This window comes from Castor canadensis, chromosome 15, assembly GCF_047511655.1.
Source record: "Castor canadensis chromosome 15, mCasCan1.hap1v2, whole genome shotgun sequence".
NCBI classification, from domain to species: domain Eukaryota; kingdom Metazoa; phylum Chordata; class Mammalia; order Rodentia; family Castoridae; genus Castor; species Castor canadensis.
Genome location: NC_133400.1, coordinates 28,291,903 through 28,307,509, shown reverse-complemented (window position 1 = coordinate 28,307,509; position 15,607 = coordinate 28,291,903). Strand labels below are relative to the sequence as shown.

General features: G+C 50.1%; 1 protein-coding gene, 1 long non-coding RNA gene and 2 other non-coding genes across 5 annotated transcripts in view; 2 read left to right on the top strand and 2 right to left on the bottom strand.

Annotated features, from left to right (window-relative positions):
- Positions 1 to 926: 926 nt before the first annotated feature.
- On the bottom strand, positions 927 to 8,514 carry LOC141417405 (uncharacterized). Its single transcript, XR_012441948.1, has 2 exons — positions 7,303 to 8,514; positions 927 to 3,415 (listed from the first exon to the last, which is right to left on the bottom strand). It is a non-coding gene; the product is annotated as an uncharacterized lncRNA (long non-coding RNA).
- A 133-nt stretch (positions 8,515 to 8,647) lies between these two features.
- On the top strand, positions 8,648 to 8,730 carry Trnal-cag (transfer RNA leucine (anticodon CAG)). The gene has a single exon. It is a non-coding gene; the product is annotated as a tRNA-Leu (tRNA).
- A 257-nt stretch (positions 8,731 to 8,987) lies between these two features.
- On the bottom strand, positions 8,988 to 9,070 carry Trnal-cag (transfer RNA leucine (anticodon CAG)). The gene has a single exon. It is a non-coding gene; the product is annotated as a tRNA-Leu (tRNA).
- A 1,963-nt stretch (positions 9,071 to 11,033) lies between these two features.
- The window catches only part of Ccl22 (C-C motif chemokine ligand 22), a 41,000-nt gene continuing 36,426 nt past the window's right edge, over positions 11,034 to 15,607 (top strand). For both annotated transcript variants that reach the window (XR_012441947.1, XM_074055949.1), the window contains exon 1: positions 11,034 to 11,300. The gene's annotated coding sequence lies outside the window, so the exon portion shown is untranslated. The remainder of the gene's footprint in view (positions 11,301 to 15,607) is intronic.

Below are 15,607 nucleotides of genomic sequence, written 5' to 3'. Positions count from 1 at the left end.
ACGTTATTTACATTGCGCCCATCGCCTCTCCCCCAGGGCTTCAGCTAACCAGAGCAGCCAGTTTGGTAGTGGTGGTGTGGGGCCGGGGGCACATAACCGGTTCATTACAGATGCACTCAGGGGCAGAGCCAGCCAGCTGCTGGAGCTGTAGCACAGTGTGACTTGTGAGGTGGGCAGAGGGGCTTCTCCTTGGTGGAAAGACCTGGTGTACCAGGGGGTCCTTTCTCATCCATCACACCAGTAAGACCCTGACTAGAGCTGCTTCCAGACAGGCAAAGAGGGGAGACAGTGAGACCCAGTCCTGAGGCTCAGCTGCCTGCCACCACCCCGTCCTCTGTCCTGTGAGCCAGTAAATCTTTTCGTCCACACCCGGGCAAGATGGGTTTCTGTTTCTTACACCCAAAGACACCTGATGAACAGCTTTACCATCTCCCCTCCTCTCCATATGGCTCAGAGAAGTAAAGTGATACACCTAAGGCCACACAGCCGAAATTCAAATCCAGGGCTTCCTCCCAGCTCTGCTCCCCGGCATGGGCCTGGGGGAGCCACAGCCAGGTTTCTGGTGAGGGGAGGATGAACTCAGGACAGTTCTGGGGAAAACAAATAAGGAAGTGGTAAAGTTGGTTCCTGGATCCAAAACATTACAGAAACATACCTCTGGGCGGGGTCTTCAAGTCGAATTGTGCCTAAGAGAACTGGTAGACAGAATAAAGACCTCCCCTCCCCAGCAAAAAGCTAATCACATCCTGATCATTAGACCCTGTGAATGTGTTACTTTACACAGTGAAGAGACGTCGCAGGTGTGGTCCCACTGACGATCTGAAGGGAGATGTCCCGTCCAGCAGGACATATCAGCGTGGGTAGCGAACCTAGAAAGGGGGAGAATGAAGGGACAAGAAACACGAAGGAGACAGCAAGACAGGAAATCTGATCAAGCTGCCAAATTTTATTGTTCACACAGGGGTATTTATGTGCTGCGGGACTGAGGAGTATGACGAGGTGCAGGCTGGTTGGCTGGTATTGCTATAGGACTTCTGATAGGGGCAAGGTAAACTCCCGGAAGAGAAGCAGGGACGGCGACATCTTGTGCTGAAGGAGAAGTTGGGCGGGTGGTGCTTTTTGCAGGGTTGTGATGCGAAACCGCAGGATATTTGCCTAAGCCCAGGATGTGCAAAATGTCCCGAGAAGGTGTTCCAGGCAGATAAGTAACCGCAAATGTTCCAGGGCAAGGTCAAGATAAAATGGCTCACAAAGGAAGCCTCGTCTCTGACATTTCCCCCTTATTCTTATACAAACATGACCAGAGTATGTCTGCTTTTTGAGAGGGGATGACAGAGGCCCAGTTCCTCAAGATGGAGATCATTTTTGTTTTGTTAAGAGTCTCCTCGGCATGTTTTCTGAGGCGGATTTTAAGAGCATGCCAACCGCCATGCACCAGGGCATGTCATACAGAGGTCTTGGGTTTGGGAATCCTAGGATCCACCCTCCTGCAGTCTTACCTGCACCCTCATTTAGGAAGGCCTCTATGATCACTCTCCCTGGGTGCTGCCTCCCCCAAGCGGAGGGGCCCAGCAGAGGAGGGCCCAATGGGCGATGAGTGGTCAAGAATGTTGTAGAAGAGGGGGTGGCAGGGGGAAATTTTTAAACCCAGGTGGAACATTAGCGAGTTTCTATTGAAAGGTAGGTCTCAGGAGCAGGAGCGTGGTCTTCCATTTCCAGGCGATGATAATGAATCTGTATAGGCTTAGAGGCTAAGATGTTAATTTGTTCTTTAATGAATTGTATCAGCCTGTTTATAATGCAGGGCCCTATGGTCACCATTAAAAGTAAACCTAGCAAGGGGCCTAATAGTGGAAGAAGGTAGGGTAGAAATCCATTAAGCCCAGTCCAGAGGGGATTTTCAAATAATTCCCTTCTTCTCTTTTCTAAATCATCTTGCAGCTGTTTAATTTTAGTGCGTACTATGCCTGATTTATTGGCATAAAAACAGCATCTTTCCCCTAAGGCCAAGCAGATACCTCCCTGGTTGGCCGTTAGTAGATCTAGGCCTTGTCTGTTTTGAAGAACCACCTCTGCCAGGGAGTCTATTTGGTCCTGTAGATCTTTAATGGTTCCTGATGGAGTTTGTACATCATCTATAAGCTGGTGAGACAGGCGACGGTAAGAGTGTATAGCCGTGCCTAAGCCAGCTGTACCTGTGCCTACAGCCGCTGTTATTCCAAGGCTGACAAGGAGCGGTAGGGCTTGTATTGCCCGCCTATGTCTTTTAACTAAGGTGTCTAGGCTAGGAATGGGTAGAGGTTCATTCCCTGGGACAATAGTAATATCAGGAAGTAGTAAGGCAAGAATACAGCCACCAGTCCAATTTGCTGGAAGTCTGGGGAAGGCTGAGTTTCCTCCACACATAAAAACTGTACCATTGGGGGGACAAAGAGCTGGGGTGGGTGAGGAATAATTTAGAACTGTCGAGCAATTTCCAAAGGAACTAAACCCGACGTCAATCTCGTAAGAATTATTTTGCATCATGCCTAAAAGGCATACTGTAGGCGTATTCATAGGCTGTACTTTAAAGGGAAATCCAGGTTGACAGGTATCACTACCGTTTATGGTGGAATTGACGGGAATCGCCATGGGCATTATTGCCCCCGTGGTCATGCAAAGCCAGCAATCATTAGCAAGGTTGGGGTTGGAAGTGTTAAGCAAGGAAAAGGTAGTTTCCAAAATATCTAATGTATTGGGATTTAGATCTGGGAGCTGGGATTTAGGCAACATTAAGGGGTGATATGTGAGTTCGGGGATTTGGGGTTTTAAAAGCTCAATTATTTGAAGATGTTTGACAGCATCCGTGGGTCCTCCACCATCAGAGACCCCTGTAGGGGCCGTAACGGGCCAGCAGGAGGGTTTGCCAATGCTACCCTCACATCCGGCTAACTGTAGCTGGGAGCGTATGCCACCTTGGCCGAAGAGACCAGGGGTCGTGTGAGTGGTGGTTTCTCCAGCTGAGCGAATGCGAGTCAGGGTGGCTTGAAAATGCTGCTTGCCCTGCTTATTGAAGCAAATTGAGGCTATCTCATAACAAGAGATGTGCATAGCCTGGGTATATGTACAGGCCACGGAACAATTTTGGGGGGTTTTGGTGGTAGCGAGTTTTGGTTTATTAACACATACCCACTCAGGTCGATGAAATCCCCCAGTATTCTGATTAGTCTCCGCACGGAAGTAAGCCACCTTAGTTGTGCAATCCGTGGTCAGGGTATAGCTGGTGGGGGCTTTGGACAAGTGTCCTCCCTTGCATTCACAGGGGGAACCAAAGAGTCTGATGAATGTTACCAGATGGGGGACCAAGTCCTCCATTAACAAACCTGTTTAGCAGGAGTGTCGCAAGCAGGATCTCCATCCAGCGCATGAACAGCATCTGTAAGAGAAGATAATGCGTCCTCAGGGGGAGGGTCTTCCTCCCTGGGTTTTATTGAGTCATTAACCTGTTTTACTAGGCGTTCTGGTAACCATCTAGGGGCAGCCTGTTCTTGATCCAAAACACAAGCTGAGCCTCGGCCCCAGATGAAGACAGGATCTGGGCCTTTCCATTTATATGTAAGAGGATCGCGCCACATGACGGGTGGGTGGACAGTGTTGGACGAGGGGTGCCAGTGTCTGTCCGTGGCCGAGTGGCCATCGCTGTCTAGGGTGAGAAAGTTGAGGGTAAATAATGTATGGTTTAGGCGATCTCTGGGAGTGGTAAAAGCAAGGGTAGAGGCTTTAAGACGGGTTAGCCAAGTTTTCAGAGTGAGGTGGGCATGTTCTACGATGCCCTGACCCTGGGGATTATAAGGAATCCCAGTAGTATGGGAAATTTGTAGAGTAGAACAGAACTGTTTAAACTTAGAACTGGTATATGCAGGGCCATTATCTGTCTTAATGTGTGTAGGTTTACCCATAACGGTGAAGGCTGAAACAAGATGAGAAAGGGCATCTTTGGTAGCTTCCCCAGAGTGTGGCGATGCAAAAATAAAGCCACTGAAGGTATCTATAGAAACATGTATATATTTGGTTTTTCCAAATTCGGGAAAATGAGTAACATCCATTTGCCACACCTGGTTGGGTAGTAATCCTCGGGGATTGACTCCCAAATGTTGAATGGGAAGGGAGACAGTGCAGGCAGGGCATGTCTTAACTATCTCTCGTGCCTGTTGTCTGGTAATTTTACAAAGCAATCGAAGGCTTTGGGAATTTAGATGGTGAAGAGTGTGTAACTCGGTGGCTCTTTGGATGGAGCCGGCAAAGATTGGAAAGATAGAGCGAGTTGCTGCATCAGCTTGGGCATTTCCCTGTGTAAGGGGACCGGGGAGGTCAGAGTGTGCTCTGATATGGCCTAAGAAAAATGGGTGGTGTCTGGTCTGGATTAGCTGTTGAAGCTGATGAAACAGAAAGGCCGCATTGGAAGAGGCCTTAATGGTGGGTGAAATTTCCAGCAGAGGCACAGAATGAGCAATGTAGCCACTGTCTGTATAAATATTAACAGGTTTATCAAGAAAGGTTATAAAAACTTGTGTTATGGCAAACAGTTCCACAAGCTGTGCTTGACTGATAGGCAGTCTCAAAGGTAGTAGGCTGATTACCGACAACAAAGACCGCACGGCCATTACTGGAGCCATCTGTGAAGACAGTGAGGGCTTGAGGAATGGGAGCCTTTTGAGTAATTTTGGGAAAAATAAAGGGATGTAATTGGGCAAAATGTAAAAGGGGGTCACTTGGGAGGTGATTATCAATTGTTCCCAAAAACCCTGATAGAGCAACGCTCCATTCATCTTCTGTCTGTAATAAAAATTGGGTTTGGTCCTTAGTGTAGGGGATTAAGATTTTATCAGGGTCCTTGCCAAAATGTTGTCGAGAGAGCAAACGACCTTTGACAATAACAGAAGCTACCTGAGCAGGATAAACAGTAATAACCTTGGAGGATGTGGTGGGTAAATGGACCCAGAACAAGGGGCAACCTTTATTTTTAAAATGTGGATCCCTTTGCCAAAATATTCCTGTAGGTGTGTGGGGAGTATGTAAAATGACCAGGATCAGGGGGAGGTTATAAGAAATTTGTGTAACAAACTGTTGGGTAATGGCTTTTGTGACTTGGTTTAATGCCTGTTGAGCCTCGGGGGTGAGTTTTCGAGGGGAGGAGGGGTGGGAGTCACCTCTCAAAATATCATTAAGGGGTAAGAGTACACAAGTGGGTAACTTTAAATATGGTCTTAGCCATTGAATGTCTCCCATTAATTTTTGAAAATCATTAAGGGTGTGAAGATGATCTACACGTAATTGTATCTTGGGAGTTTGGATTTGGTTGCCTTGGAGTTGAAGGCCCAAATAGGTATAAGGGTCTTGTGTTTGAACCTTATCAGGTGCTATTTGTAATCCCAAGGTAGTGAGGGCTTTATAGAGATCCAGATAGCAACCATTAAGATTATGAGTATCAGGTGCAGCAATCAACATATCATCCATGTAATGTAAGATGTAAATTTGTGGCCATCGTTTTCTCACAGGGTCAACTGCCTGTATGACATATTTTTGACAAAGACTAGGGCTGTTGGCCATACCTTGGGGAAGAACCTTCCATTGAAATCTCTGCATAGGACCCTGAAAATTGATGCGAGGGAGACTAAAGGCAAAATAGGGTCTATCCTCAGGATGTAAAGGGATGGTGAAAAAGCAATCTTTTAAGTCAATAACCATTTTGTAATAGTTTTGGGGATAGCCACTGGTGTAGAATACCTGGCTGTAGTGCTCCCATGGGGCGCATGACTTTATTGATGGCGCGCAAATCTTGTAAAAGGCGCCATTTGCCTGATTTTTTCTTGATAACAAAAATAGGAGTATTCCATGGTGAGGTTGAGGGCTCTACATGGTCGGCTGCTAGCTGTTCCTGTACTAACATGGAAGCAGCCTTTAATTTTTCTTGGGTAAGGGGCCACTGATCCACCCACACAGGAGTTTGAGTTTCCCAAATGACTTTATCTGCGTGGGGTACAGGAGGGTCAGGGACCGACACTAAAAATCCAAATACCCAAGCCCCTGTGTATTGGTTTTTTGTGTGGCTAGTATGGGTTTAGTTATTCCTTGTCTCTGTTTACCAAGGCCCGTGCCTGGGACAAAGTCCATACGGAGCATTTGATGGGTAACTATGGAGTTAGGGCTGGCCAAAATAACTTTCATCTGGCTTAGGATATCTCGGCCCCATAAGTTAACTGGGAGACCAGGGATAACAAAGGGAGTGACAGTTCCTTTGTTGCCTTCCCTATCAGACCAGTGAAGAACCTTAGAACTGACTAGGGGGTTTTTTGATTGTCCTATTCCTTTGAGGTCAGTTAAAGATGGGGTGAGGGGCCAGCCCGGGGGCCAATGTTGTTGGGATAATATAATGGTGGCGTCGGCCCCGGTATATAAGACTCCTTGAAACTCTTTCCCTTCAATAACTAGGGTAAGGGAGGGCCTTTCCTGAGAGATGGGTTGTACCCAGTAGATATCAGAGGACCCCAAGGAGGCAGTCCCCCGTGGCAGGCTCTGGGCAGTGGAGGTGCCTCCTGAGTGTAGGGGGAGGAGAAGTAATTGTGCGAGTCTTGTTCCTGCTGGAATGGCTGCAACCCCATTGATAGCTGTGGCTAATATTTGTATCTCTCCAGTAAAATCATTATCAACAATGCCAGGGAAGACTTGTACACCCTGTAAGGTAGTGGAGGCTCTTCCAAGAATAAGAGCACACATGTGAGATGGAGGGGGACCCACAATTCCAGTGGGTATTATCTGGGGCCCCTGCATTGAGTCTAATATTGTATCGGTGGTGGCACAGAGGTCCAATCCTGCACTGCCTGGGGCGGGGCAGGGTTATCAGATTTTGAGCTAGATTGTGAAGAATCTATATCAATAGAAACGGAAGGACACCTGGAAGGAGGGTGGGAAGCTGTCTGCATAGCATTTTGCCCGATTTTAACAAGTTTTAAAGTACCATTATCAAAGGGTGTACTTTTGAGAATGTCATTAATCAAGTTCCAATAAGAAAAGGCGGTCACAGGGACCTTTTCGGGGCCAAAAGATCATAATAGTCTTTTAAACAGTCTCCGACCCGGAGCCATCTTTTACCATCAATGGTTCCTTCGAGAGGAAACCAAGGACATAAATCTCCTATGTAACAAAAGAATGACCTCAAGTCTTTTTTCTTAACACGCGCCCCTCGCGTCTTGAGGGCCTCCTTGAGGCCTGAAAGAAACAAATCATGTGACGATACTGCTTGTCCCGTGGTGGGTCACTCACCGTGCGTCGTCCTCACTCCCCTCCTAGATCTGACTCTCGGTCGCGTTTGCCGAGGCGATCGCGAACTTTGCTTGGCCAAGTCTTTCCGGAGGACGGCATTCTCCCCGCAGTCAAAGGAATAGCCAGCCCCACGTTGGGCGCCAGATGTCCCGTCCTGCAGGACACATCAGCGTGGGTAGCGAACCTAGAAAGGGGGAGAATGAAGGGACAAGAGACACGAAGGAGACAGCAAGACAGGAGTTCGGATCAAGCTGCCAAATTTCATTGTTCACACAGGGGTATTTATGTGCTGAGGGAGTGAGGGGTACGACGAGGTGCAGGCTGGTTGGCTGGTTCTGCTATAGGACTTCTGATAGGGTGCAGGTTCTCGCCGGCGGCAAGGTAAACTCCCGGAAGAGAAGCAGGGACCGCGCCATCTTGTGCTGAAGGAGAAGTTGGGCGGGTGGTGCTTTTTGCAGGGTTGTGATGCGACACCGCAGGATATTTGCCTAAGCCCAGGATGTGCAAAATGTCCCGAGAAGGTGTTCCAGGCAGATAAGTAACCGCAAATGTTCCAGGGCAAGGTCAAGATAAAATGGCTCACAAAGGAAGCCTCGTCTCTGACAGGGAGAGATGACTCTGGACTTCAGGATGGGCCAAGGCCACTGCAGAGGTTCAGCAGAGCGGCGGGAGGGCGGGTGTCAGGAAGGGCTGGAAAGGCAGCGAAGTCCGGGTGCAGAACGCGGGGAGACGGGAGGGGAGGATTCTCCCCGGCGCCTCCACACCGACATTTCACATTTCTGACCTCCCGTGCTGAGCGGCTGGAACGGTGTGGATTTAAGCCACTAAACCTGTGGCAATCTGTTACAGTAGCAAGAGCAAAGGATGCGGGGCCCCGTGGGTCTCCTCGCCACCATGTCCACGGGCGACCATCCGCCTGGTCTCTAGTGCTTCTCGAAGCTCTATAGGCCACAGGACCATCCTGTCGCTCAACTTCCAGCCCCGCCCACGCTCCCATGGCGACGGCGAGGCCCAAGTGACCTAGAGCAGCCCAGTGCGGCGGGGCACAGCCCTGCCAGGTGGCGAGGATTTAATAACACAATTCGCTCTCCTTGATGGACTTTTATGGCTCTATCCAATTGCTAGCAAAGAAACTGATTTTCCGTTTCCACCCAGGCTACAGTTTCTATTTAAGACATCAGCATTTTTCAGTGAAAAGGCAGTTTGAGAAGACTGACGTCTCGCCAGCCCACGTGGTTTTTAGTTATGGCGACCCGGACTGTGACCCACTGGGACGTCGTGTCGAGCTAGCCTCGTCGCCGCGTTCTAGGAATTAAAATGGACCCCATAGGGCACTTCGCATGAAGTCAGGATGGCCGAGCGGTCTAAGGCGCTGCGTTCAGGTCGCAGTCTCCCCTGGAGGCGTGGGTTCGAATCCCACTTCTGACAGTACACTTACTTTTTTTTGCCTATTTTCTATCCCAAATTCAAAGTTAGATCTTATACTGTTCTTAGGAAGAGAAGGTTCTGCGGAATAGAGATAGGGTTTTTCTTTGTACAGTCCAAAGTCAAACGTGTCGGGAAGAAAATGTTAAAATAAATAGTGGTTTTGTAAAAGGATTAAAATGAGAAAACTACCAAAAGCCTCATTAGGGATTACTTACTGTAGTCACAGTGAGTGGCAAAAAAAAGTGAACGTAAAGCTTTGTCAGAAGTGGGATTCGAACCCACGCCTCCAGGGGAGACTGCGACCTGAACGCAGCGCCTTAGACCGCTCGGCCATCCTGACTGCTTGTGATCACAGTTGCACGCAAATCGCTTTAGAATCTCTGTCGAGTGCGCATGCGTGAGAAACCAGCAGGGCGCTTGTTGGGCGGGACTACATATTGAAGGGGCAGGGCGAGAGGTGCGGGGGTGGGGTGGGGTGGGGTGGGGGAGGCGCGGCGGCCTGCAGAGGGCGCACGCGCCATGCGGTAGAAGCGGGAAGGCGTGAGACCGCGGAGGAGTTACTTTAACAAGCAGTTATGTATATTCCCCTCGGGTTTTGCCTGCATTATCTTCAAGCATGCGTGCAAGTTCGCACCCATAGCCTGTGTATTTTCTATCCGCGGCAGTCGATCCCGTCTACCTGCTCTGCTCATTGGCGCCGCAACCAGGTGAAACCGCGACGTCGCAGCCTTGCGAACCCTCGTCAGCTGCAGCTTCCCACTCCTAAGAAGCGAATTCCTTGCTCAGCCGCCAGCTTGGCCTGGACCTTACTGTGTCCGCCTTGTCCGCATTCCCAGCGCCCCCGCCGTGCCCGCCACACAGTAGGTGCGCAGGAAAGGGCGGGGGATGAATTCCCCCCTCGCCTCCTCGTCCTGCACTCCGTCATTTCGTGACTCACCTCTCCTCTCCCGACCCCCGCAGCATCTTCCTTTCCGCCCTTCCTTCCCAAACCCCAGACTGCCCCGCACAGGGTGCTCCAGGGCGCCGTCCCCCACGGGATTTCCAAGAGGCCCAAGGGCACCCTGCTCCTCCTGGGGTCTCGAGCGCCCCATCCCGAGGCCGCCCCGAGGCCCCGAAGATGCAACTTCCAAAGAAAGGCGGGCGGGGAGGCAGGACGCCGGCCACTATGGCTGTGTGACTATGACAGGTGATGCCCCTCTCTATGCTGAGGACCTGGAGTTTAGGGGTTAGGTACAGAAGACGAATCCTATTGACCCCAGACTGGCCTGAGATGGTACCAAGAGCAGTTCTGTCCCCACCCCTACTCCTGACCCCAGGGCTCTGGACGTGTCTCTTTGGGGTGGGCAGAGAAATGAGGCAACCTTCCCTGTCCCTGCCCCACTTGTCCCTCCTCACTGTCTGCCACCATGAATTACTCCAGGTTCCAACGGACCTCTTTTGTGTTCTCCTAAAACACAAATCGCCCTGGACACTGGCAAGAGAGGCTACAAACATTTATTGAGCGTTTGCTGTGTGCCAGACACTCTTCCCGATGCTGTTACAAAACAGAATTTTTCCCTTCTTAAGCTTTGCTCAAACACAGAGCCACCGGAGAGAAAGAAGCAGTCGAACAAACCAGGTCAGGGGGCCAGGTCAGGGGAGAGGATGTGCCAGGACACTTGTGAGAGACTTTGAAATGGGCAAAAAGGCAATCGGTGTCCTGCTGTGCCCATGCAGCTATTTTTCCTAAAAACAGAACAAAGCAAAACAAACAACAAAAAAACATAAACAAAAACAGGGTCTTGCTGCATAACCCAGGCTGGCCCAGAATTAGTGATCTTCCTGCCTCAGCTTCCCCAGCTTGGAATTACAGGCCCATGCCTGTTCATAGAGCTTGCTCTTAACTATGGAAACACAAGTGAGTTTTGTCAGGATAGAATGCAACTGATTATTTTCTTGGATACTGACTGGTTCTCCACTCATTTATAAATCCATGTCGACATTTCTGGTTGCCATTATACCTATGTTGTTGAATTCTCTTTTAAACCAGTTGTAACGCTGTGCTGGTTCCTCCATCTACCTATGGTTTGAATAAAATCTGTGGCGTGTTTATGTGAACTGTTATATTACCTTAAAATTTTATTCCCTGTGAATAAATAGGCAGGATTTCACTGAATTCAAAAGGAGACCAAAAGCAAGATCAAAGATGAAGGTGGCAGCGCTCCAGCTGGAAGAGGTAAACAGCCAGTGCCAAGGTCCCGAGGCAGAGAGGAGTGTGGTCTGTTGGAGGGAGGTAAGGGCAAGGTCAGTGGACCGGGGGCAAAGGTGGGAGGAGGCTCTGGTCTGTACCACACGGCTGGGGTACCAGGAAAAGAAGTTTGGCTTTGCTTCTGTGTGTGATAGAATTGCTGGGCTGTTTTAAGCAGGAGGGTGGCAGGTCCTGATAGCCTTCAGTGTGACCCCTTTGGCTGCTCTGTAGAGGAGGATGGATGGAAGGTCGAGACGGCATCGGAATCTGGGAAGGCTGTGAGGGAAGTGGAGACTGACAGAGGTGAAGTTCCAGATCAAGTTGCATCCTGGACGTAAGACAGGTGAGTCCTATCCTGCTGGCTGTGTGTGGGATGCCAGTGTGTGGAGACAGTGCAACAAGAAGTCACCAAGACCCCACAGGAGCCATGGCCCGGCCAGTATGCACAGTTTCTCTTAGAGGCAAGTACTGTCCCCCACCCCTAATTGTAGGCTAGGTTGTGACAGGTCTAGGGCCTTGTCCAAAGTCTGGAGCCCTGACCTCTCCACGTTTGGACTTGACACCCCCCCATCCCTGAGTGAGCATGCATTCATTTATTTACCTATTTATTCACTTTATCTTATTTATTTTGGTGGGACTGTGGTTTGGGCTTTGAGTTTTAAAAGCAGCTGCTCTACCATTTGAACCACACCTCCAGTCCATTTTGCTGTGGTTATTTTGGAGATGGGGGTCTCAGAAATTATTTGCCTGGGTTGGTCTTGAAACATGATCCTCCCATTTCAGCCTAAGATTACAGGCATGAATGACGGGCACCCAGCCAGCTGTGAGCACCCTTTCAGAGAATAGCAAACATCAGGGCTGGGTAGGGCCCAAGCCAGTGGCTGGGTATGGGTGGGTGGTCAATTGATTCCTTTCAGGTGACAGCCTCCTTGCCTGGAGAACACCTGTCAGGTCCTGACTTCAGGCCCATGACCCCATTACGAAAGCGGGGAAGGAGGAGACCAGTGCTGTTTGTTCCAATTCCCCTTATCAGCAGACTGGACAGAACAATGGTCATGAGGAGTGGGTCCCTGCTCTGGGCAGTTGTCCAGCCATGCTCAGCCAGGAGAGGAAAGTCCCTGAGCTGTGTTTGGAAAGCCCACTGGCACCGGGGAAGTCCCAGCTGCCTCTTTCCTCACCAGCCCTGCTCTGTACCAAGGGAATAGGGACCATCCAGCTAAGGGAACCTCCAGGCACGCCTTTGAGCCTGGCCCATGACCTCACCTTTGCCTGGGAAAAGCACAGCAGGAAGCTGATTTTAGTGGTGCTTCCTTTCCATCATTACTTCATGTTTGTAACAGCACCACGGAGATGTGCATGACACCCATTTCACAGGTGAGGAAAACAAGGTTCTGAGAGGCCTCGGAACTTATTTAGAGTCACACAGCTGAGAAGCAGAACCCAATTCATCTGGCTCAAACCCCCCTTCTTGAGAACTACTGTGTGACTAGTCCTATGTCGAATACTTTCTTTACATTGTCCCCTTAAGGAAAAAAAAAAGTCAAAGGACTTGCCAATTCAGGTGACAGATCAGGCTTGGAGCTGTTATTTTTAGCCCAGTTTTCATTCTTGGAGGAGACTTAAAAGAAATGGTAGGTTTTTCCCAGAACCGCTGTCCAAACAACATAGCCAAGCTTTTGTGCTCCAGGCTCTGGCTTCCTTGGCTGGAGGAGGAGGGCAGAAGCCATCAGGCGCCAGGAGTGAACCCCTGCCAAAATCCTAGTCTGGCATCTTGGCCTGGGAAGCTAGGCCAGGTCCTAGGGGAAGGGGTTGCTAGGATGAAGTGGAGGAGGCAGGTGTGTATCTCAGAGAGGATGGGATAGGGAGGACTCCATCCCTCTGGAGCTGGATGCAGACTCCCAGGTCCACCCTTGGCATGGGAAGAGTGAGGCAGCGCAGTGGCTCAGGTTTAACTGGGTCTCAGGGGAAGTGAGCACTGCTGTGTGACCAAATGAACCAAAGGCCAGAAGCTGACTTCCACATTCTCTGGATTGCCTTTGGTCACCCTAGACAGAGAGCCCAGGAATGGCCTGCTCTGGTAAGCAGGGGTGCAGGGTCAATTTTAACTGGAGGCTACGTGGCTGAGTGTGTATGCGTGGGACAGGCACTGGAACACCTATGTCCACACCCTTCTTCTGCCATTAGCTCTGTGACCTTAGGGGAGTTACACACCCTCCCAATCCCTCAGTTTCCCAATCTGTAAAATGGGTTTAGTAACTATCTACCAAAGGACTGCTAAAGGGATCCAGTGAGTTATTACATGCTGAGCACTTGAGTGTCTGGAAAAGAGTAAGTGCTGATGTAATTGTTAGAGCAGCAAAATGAAACAATGGGACATTGTGGGACAGAATCTCACCCGCCAATCTTACTGAGCAGAGAGAATCTCTACAGTGCCATCTCCACAACTCCAGGACATCCTGCCGCCTCACCTGAGCCATCCTGGACCACCTGTCCAGTCTCATCTCCCACCTCCATCTCCTGCATCCATTTTTCCCATCTTCCACTTCACCCAGCATGCTCGCTCCTCACAGCCTTTGTACTTACAGCTTCCTCTGCCTGGAGCCATCTTCCCCCAACCAGGCAGAGCTGGATCCTTTCAGCCTTCCCACACCGGCACAAATGTCTCCTCCATGCCCTGGCTAACGTGGCCTGACTCCCATTCACTGTCTGGCCTCTCAGTCTCAGAAAAGCCACTAGCTCAGTGGCCAGCTTGGTTGTTGATCGTCTCTCTCTTACTGGGCTTGGCTGAGGGAAGGCAAGACCATGGCTTTCTTGCTCACCATGGTGTCACAGTGGGTAACACAGTGTCTGCCACATGGCTAGGTAAGTCTTCAAGCCAGGTTTTCCTTGGTACTGATGTTGTCAGCAATGGTGCGGTCTCTGATCAGAAGATTTCCAAATTCTGTGTGTCCCTGGTGGAAGCATGCAGGCAGGACACGTGGGTCAGGGACGAGAGTGACAAGAGGACATGGCAGGCCAGGTGGAAGCGGGAAGCAGAGAGCTTTCTCTTTCCAGGTGCTTCTGGAACTCATGCTACCCTATGGGACGGGTACCCTGGTGATTCCCAACCACCAATAATATGAGTGGAAAGGGCATGGGTGGTTCCAGAGCTGAGGTGGGGTTGGTTTGAGCTGTACCCCATGCCAGGGTGTCAATAACCTGCACACGTTTAGAGTTGAAAAGAAGGCTCAGAGGAAGAGAATAATATTCAACCTGAAACACAACATGAAGTCATCTGTTCTAAGTCACATACTGTCCCTAAGTCTAGCCTGCTTCATTGCGGTTTGGACTCAGGGCTTTGTGCTTGCAAAGAAGGCGCTCTACCACTTGAGCCACATCTTCAGTCCATTTTGCTCTGATTATTTTAAAGATAGGGGTCTTGTAAACTATTTGTCCAGGCTGGCCTTGAACCTTGATCCTCCGGATATCAGCCTCCCAAGTAACTAGGACGACAGATGTGAGCCAACTGTGGCCGGCTTCAAGTCAGTTTTCTGCCCCTCTCTGATGGAGTTCCGGGAGCCTGGGGGCCCCTCAGTGAGGCCCTAAAGCCTTCATTTCTGCACCCCCACCCGGGCAGGTCAGCTCCTTTTGCCTGTCTCGAAGCCATGTGCTCTGGCTGCTGAGCTGAGGTCTCTTCGCTCAGCTCGCAGCTGTTCCAGCACGGCTGCGTCTGTCCTTAGCGTGGGGCGTCCCAGCTGCCGCATGTGAGCCTACCACCCCGGGATTCTCCTGCTTCTCCTTCCCTGTGGCCTGATCCGTGTGTACAGGTGAAACAGTCTCCCATTGTCCCCACCCCAACCCCGATTCGCCCAACTCCCAGGCTATGATCACGTGTTGTCATTGGTCCTCGCCATCTAGTCATCACATCTTTTTAGCATTCACTTCTGCCAGACTGGGTTATGGCTTTCCTGTTCAACCAGATACCCAGTGACTTTCTGGGAGCCTCTTTTGATACAAGCAACCCTTCCCCTCACTCCCTCTCCTCCCCTCCCCACCTCTCACCCCAGTCTTCTACATAGTAACTACCAGGTGCTGGGTTCTTTGGGAAACAACTCCAGCCCATTCTCAGTCACAGGGATCAGGTGTAGCTGATTCCATGCATCAAGGCCAGAATGGACCAATCAGCCAATTCCATTCACCTAGCCTCAACACTGATGGGTTCAGAAATGAGGACCTGATTCCAGTTGATCCAATAGGAGTTTGCCTGGAGGGACTTGGGAAAGAGAAGCTGGGTGTGGGGTCAAGTGGCTTGTTTTGCTGCGCCTCCAAGAAAAGTGGAACACAAAGTCAGATCTCTGACATTGACATTATTGGAACATCTGGATCTAGTTGGTCCTGAAACCGTCTCCCCACAGTCTTTTCAGTGTCAGGAGCCTTAAGTCCTTTTTCACTTAAGCCAGTTCAGTGAGAACTATTTTTTTATTTTTCTGTGCTGGGCCTCGCTCATGCTAGGTACGCACTCTACCAGTGAGCTACATCCCAGTGCTAATGTAAACTTCTGTCACATGTAACCCAGAGAGGAATACAGCCAAATATTCATCGCCCAACATAGTCACTAGCAAGCCAGTGGCTATGGAACATTTGAAAGGTGGCCGATCTGAACTGAAATGG